Below are 6341 nucleotides of genomic sequence, written 5' to 3'. Positions count from 1 at the left end.
GCTTGTAATCCACTGGCCTTGCCAATTTTTTTTTTCTAATACCATTTGGATTTTATTCTATGCATTGTGTGGAGCTGAGTTACTTACCTCTAGAGAACAGTAAATTCAGGTTAGTAGAATAAAAGTACAGGTTAAGGATGAGGACAGCTGGATCCAGTGGATGAAGTATCAGAGACAGCAAAGGGCAGAAGGCCTAGAGAGTTTACAGAGGTATTTGACAGATGTGAGAAATAGCAAGGGAGAGTTCAGGTATCTGGAGTTGTAACAGGGTCCCAGGAACATCTGTGATAGCTATCATATCTCAGGGACAGAAGTTAGGAACCCAAATATTCAGTTAGGGTTGACTGGAGTCTGGAGCAGGAATTGAGACATGACTGAGAAGCACAGGTCACTTCTCTTGAAGACTCAGTTGGTCCACTAAGATCCAGCTAGGGAGGAGAGAGGCGACCTTGACAACAGAGTGAAGGACTGTGGATATTCATGAAGTTCACTCTGAGTTAAACAAACTGGAGTGCCAAGCTGCAGCCAGGCCAAGAAGCTTTGCTATTATTACTCTACCTTATTTCTAACTCCAAGATGGTAGATTTGTCCTGTCTTTTCACCCAAAATTTGGCTGGATAGACCTAGAGATCATGTTACTGGCAGATCATGTCTGCCTTTGGACTCCCTTTTACCCAAATCCATGCTTTATTTTCTGGTTAGTCTTTAGCCAATCCAGATTTCATGAACTCACTCCTGTCTTCAAGAATGGGTTCAGGGATCCTTGTCTCTCCTCTTCATGTCATAGCATTGCTTCAGAAGGCTACTAACTCAGCCACCATAACTTAACCCAGGCACAACATGCACAGAACAGTCTTCTCACTGCTGCATGTGTTCACTCACTCACTCACTCATTGTAGCTGAAAGTTTTCCTGTGTCCCTCCTGGCCTACTGTCAGGACAAATCTCTCTCACCTGCTGGTCCTGCCACCACTTGTATCCAGATGTAGTCAGAGTTTTCTCCAGTCCTGCTCAGACCTGCAGCCACTCAGACCCCAAATAAACACACAGACACTTATATTATTTAAACTCTTTGGCCTAATGGCTCAGGCTTCTTGTTATCTAGTTCTTATACCTTAAATTAACCCATTTCTATTAATCTGTAAGTTGCCATGTGGCTTGTGGCTTACTGGTACCTTACATCTTGCTTCTCATGGCAGCAGCAGCTGGCAATGTCTCCTCACTCAGCCTTCCACCTCCTAGAATTCTCCTCTCTCCTTATCCTGCCTACATTATACTTCCTGCCTGGCTACTGGCCAATCAGCCTTTTATTTATAAATCAATCAGAGCAACACATTCACAGCATCTCCAGCACCCAGATAAACACACGCAGGCTTATATTATTTTTAAACTATGGCCATGGCAGGCTTCTTGTTATCTAGCTCTTATATCTTAAATTAACCCATTTCTATATATCTATATTTTGCCACATGGTTTGTGGCTTACTGGTACCTTTACATCTTGCTTCTCTTGGCAGCAGCTGGCAGTGTCTCCTCAGCTCTGCGTTTCTCCTTCTTCTCTCGGCCGAGTTTCCACATGAAACCTGAAAATACTTAATAAGCGATTCTAAACAAAGCCAAAAAGAGGTTCCTGCTTCATGTCTCACACAGGCCGCGAGACGCTTCAGCATTCGGGCTTGAGCAAAGTGTGGCAGATTCCCGCCAAGGTACACAGTGGCATCTCCAAGCCACACAGAACACTCTGTGGCAGATTTAGCTTTTGCTAGTACAGAAAAAAAAAAGAAGTTTCTGGGCTACATGCTGCTTAAATGGAGGCATAGACCCACTGCTTACAAGAGTTGATGGTACACATGGCCCAGAGCTGAAGGTGAACTACCTCTGCCATATTGAAAAGCTGAAATGGGTGGAGTTAGCAGCCAAGGCTGCTGCTTTTGGTTCTGGCTATGCAGTTTACCAGTTTAAAGTCTCTCTTGACCAGAAAAGGATTATAGATTCAGAATAGGACAGATTCAGATGTGATAAACCCTAAACAGTTTACAATGTATGTAAAAATGAACATAGGCTTGAAAGAAAGAGAAAAAGTAATATAGACAGTTATATAAAGAAATAAATGTTTAAAAAAAAGTCTTTAAAAAGAAAGTAAAAGTAATACAAAAAATAAGCCATGTAAAGATGGAAATCACACAGACAGTCTTGATTATGTTGTCTTTGGGATTTTTACTGCAGAGAGACATTTAATTGTAAAAGCTGCTGAGTTAAATCAATGTATGTATTTTAAAGATATCTTGATTTCAAAATCTATGTCTAAGGATACGTTGCTTCAGAAAAGAGGTTCTGCTTTTGTTTCCCCAGAAGATGAGGACCTGTGGTTTGCTTCCAGGCTAATATGGATGGATCAAGCTGGGAGGCATTGGCACATGCCTTTAATCCCAGCACTCAGGAGGCAGAGCCAGGCGGATCTCTGTGAGTTTGAGGCCAGCTGGTCTACAAGGCGAGATCCAAAACAGGCACCAAAACTACACCCTGTCTCAACCCTCCCCCGCCCCAAAAGAATATAGATGGATCAACTAAGACCCCCTGAAAGGCCTCCAATGATAGCCATGGCCCAGATGATCCAACATCCAAAACAGCTTCAAGGCAACTAATTCAGAAAATACAGTGTCACAGACTACTCCAGTCAGGACTTGACCATAATTCTTAATTTTCTCAGTATCCCCATTAGATTGCCGGCATCCTCATCCAGAAGGAAGTAGTATGAGAAGCTATGCCCAAATTCCCAAAATATTGTTTATAAGTGTTTATTTTTATTTAAAGCAAGTTAATTATAAGTGCAATCTCTTTCTAAAGAAAAGGGGATAGTATAGATATGGTAGGATAAAAGGGTAGGTTAATGGACCTACTTTTAAAGAGAAACAACTTGTTTAAAAATGTTTTACATTGCTATGGATTTTAGTTTATTGATAGAAATTTGAAGTTAGTTTTGTTATACTGTATGTATATTTTACTCTTATTTAAGGTATTATGTGTCTGCAATTCATTTAAAATTGTAATGTATCATTAAGAAATACAAATTAATAGTTAATCATCTATGATAATCAAACTTGTAGTCATGTTAGTTTAGTTTTCTAGGTATACATAGATATATTTCAGTTAGATAGGTAATCTTCAAACACTTCAAAACCTACAGAATATGGCATTTAAAATGTTTTAAAAACTTGGACTTTCTGGACAGTGAGACACATCTGCTCCTGGCAGGACTGATTTACTTCAGAGAGGAGGATGGGCATCAAACACACTGTATGTGGAATTTATCTTTTTCTTGGCAAAAATAGCCATTTGGGCGAGGAACTGTTCTTGCCTGGACTGCTTGATAAGATGTATCAACTAGACATACAGGACCCATAGGAAGATGACCACAGAACTTTGTAGCATGAATCTTAAATGGTCTTATTAATAAAAGCAAACCTGGAGCCAGGTATTGGGGTCAATGCTGGAAGGTCAGAGAAGCAGAACAAGCCACAGCCACCTCATCTTGCCAGTTCCTCAGCTGATCCTGTTTCCTCAGACTGGAAGCCTCCAAGTCCTCATCCGAATGAATCTCAGCTGAACTGCTTCTTGAAAGCCTGAAAGCTTAACCAACTATAGTTCCTTTTCCTCACACCTTAAGTACCTTTCTGCCTCCTGCCATTACTTCCTGGGATTAAAGGCGTGAGTAACCATGCTTGGCTGTTTCCAGTGTGGCCTTGAACTCACAGAGATCCAGGCGGATCTCTGCCTCTGGAATGCTAGGATTAAAGGCGTGTGCTACCACTGCCTAACCTCTATGTTTAATATTGTGGCTGTTCTATTCTCCCAGATAAGTTTATTAGAGTGCACAATATTTTGGGGAACACAATACCACCACAGAACTTTGCAAGGCGAGATGGTCCTTCAGGTTCCTGCTTCACAGAAAAAACTGCCAGACATTCTACAGGACAAAGAGGGAAACAACTGAGAGACTCTAGGCCTGTAGGCTGAAAAATGGATGCCCCAACATTGCAGAAGAACTTTAGGTGACTGTCCAGACAGCCAGCTGTCTCTGTCATTCGAGATTTTTGGAAGTTGCTTACAAATCACTTCCTGTTTACTTAGGTAATATTATACCCTTCTGAGGTCTTTGATAGTTGAAAGCTAGATAGTTATAATTTTCCTTGGTTATGATAAAAGATAAATTATATATGAAACTTTAGCCTCATAAGTCTAGGATAGATTGAATATTTTCTTTAATTTTATAAAATACAAATAGACTAGATATTATAACTGTAATTTTTGCTTGATATATGTAATTTTACTAGGTTAAAGTTGAAACCTTCCTTTTGTTTAGACAGAAAAGGGGAAGTGATGGGGGAATGTCTTTCTGTATGCTGTGAAAATATGTTGCTCTGATTGGTTGATAAATAAAGCCATTTGGCCTATGTCAAGGCAGCTTAGAGGCAGGCAGAAAATCCAAACAGACAGACAGGAAGAGAAAGGAGAGGAAAAAGCAGATGCCAGATGCCACCAAAGGAACAACATGCCAGTAGACTGGTAAGTCACAGCCACATGGCAACTTATAGATTAATAGAAATGGGTTAATTTAAGATATAAGAGCTAGTTAGCAAGAATCTTGAGCCATAGGCCATGGCCATGCAATTTGTAATTGACATAAGCCTCTGTGTCTTCACTCCGGTCTGAGCTATTGCAGGACCAGCAGGACACAGGAATTTTATAAATGGCTGTTTGACCTTGGTGCTGGGTGAGACCAGGAAAACTAACTACAACTTACATGTCCCTCTCTTTCTCATCAACCCACTGGAATAGCAACATTTCCCTACAAAGGTAACTATTTATTGATTCCCAGAACCTGAGGATGTGCATGCCTCTGGCAAAATGGGGATCATGGCCTTTGACTGACCTTGGCATGGGGAAATATTCCAGTTTTCCAAGTGGACCTATCAAAATTAAAAGGCTTTCATTGGAAGAAGGAGGCTGAAAAGTTTCAGAGGAGACATGATGACAGAAAAGAGGTCCAGCCAGGCATGGTGGTGCATGCCTGTAATCTCAGCACTTGAGAGGCTGGTGCAGGAAAATTACTACTAGTTCAAGGCTACCTGGTTTAATAGAGCTCTAGGTCAGCCTGGGCTGCATAATGAGACCTTATCTCAAAATCCTAATCAGAGGTCAAGTGTTATGATATAAAAGCATCAGGCCTTGAAGAAGGCAGGTAGGGGCAACCAGCCAGGCAGCCTTTAGGAGAAAGAAAAGGTAGGAAACAGATCTGACTTAGACAGATCCGACTCAGAGCCTATAGAAAGAGTGAAGTCCTGCCAACATGTTGCTTGAAGCCTGTGCCTGACTCTTGTCTACAAGAGGAAGAGCCTGTACTCTGAGAAACCTGAGTCTAAGGCGGTTTTTAACAGCACCCATAGGAAGCCAATATACTTCTTAGCCTCAAACAGTGTTTCTTGGGAGCCATGTGTCCCATAATACAAGAAACTGAGAGTGGGAGACAAAGAGGGAGAGCTTTCTGTTGACTTAATTCCTCTTCAGTTTGTCTTACTTATTCACTTATTTAATGCATATTTAGTTAGTGCTTATATGTCAGCACTGCTGTTTAAGGCACAGGTAAATCCTCACTACCCCAAAGTTTACAAGCTGCCCCAGAGACACAGAGCATAGATGAAAAGTCCAAACATGTTATTAGGTAAAACTGGGTGGGTATCTTAGTAGCAGAGCCTTTCCTAGCATGCATCAGGTCAGGGGCTCAATCTCCAGCATCATCCTAGAGGGCATGAAATACTAGCTGTGGTTACATGTGTAGAAAAGCGAAGGAGGTTCTAGGATAGAGATGGAAGGAGGCAGCTAGTTTTAGATAGGGTCTTAGAAGAGCTTACGGAAGAAGTGCTATTTTTAAAATGTGGAAGAAAATTCCTGGGAATTCTTGATTTCCATTTTTGAGACAGATATGTGCTTTATGAGCTAAGTGAATTTGGGGGAGCTAGCAGCCTAGATCTTGCATATCTAGATGACTGATCCTCATATTTTTCCTGTTTGCTATTTTGATCTAAACCACCCTGGAGTTCTGTTCAGAGTGTTAACTTAAGCTCGTTATGTGCAACTCCAAATGTTCCTTCAGGAACTTTCTGTTGAACATTCTTACAGTCATTGTCTGTGAAGATGAGGCGACAGCCTTCTTCTTCAATCCTGTCCTTCATGTAGATACCGGGAAGATGGGCAATGGAGAAATTAGCCTATAAAATTTAATCCAGGGTTTTGTTGTGACCCTTGTTTGATGAGGTATGAACATATGATTTTCTGTATGCAG

The sequence above is a fragment of the Peromyscus maniculatus genome, chromosome 2 (assembly GCF_049852395.1).
Source record: "Peromyscus maniculatus bairdii isolate BWxNUB_F1_BW_parent chromosome 2, HU_Pman_BW_mat_3.1, whole genome shotgun sequence".
Lineage (NCBI taxonomy): Eukaryota > Metazoa > Chordata > Mammalia > Rodentia > Cricetidae > Peromyscus > Peromyscus maniculatus.
The sequence above is the reverse complement of the archived record's forward strand: the minus strand, read 5'-3'. Positions refer to the sequence as shown.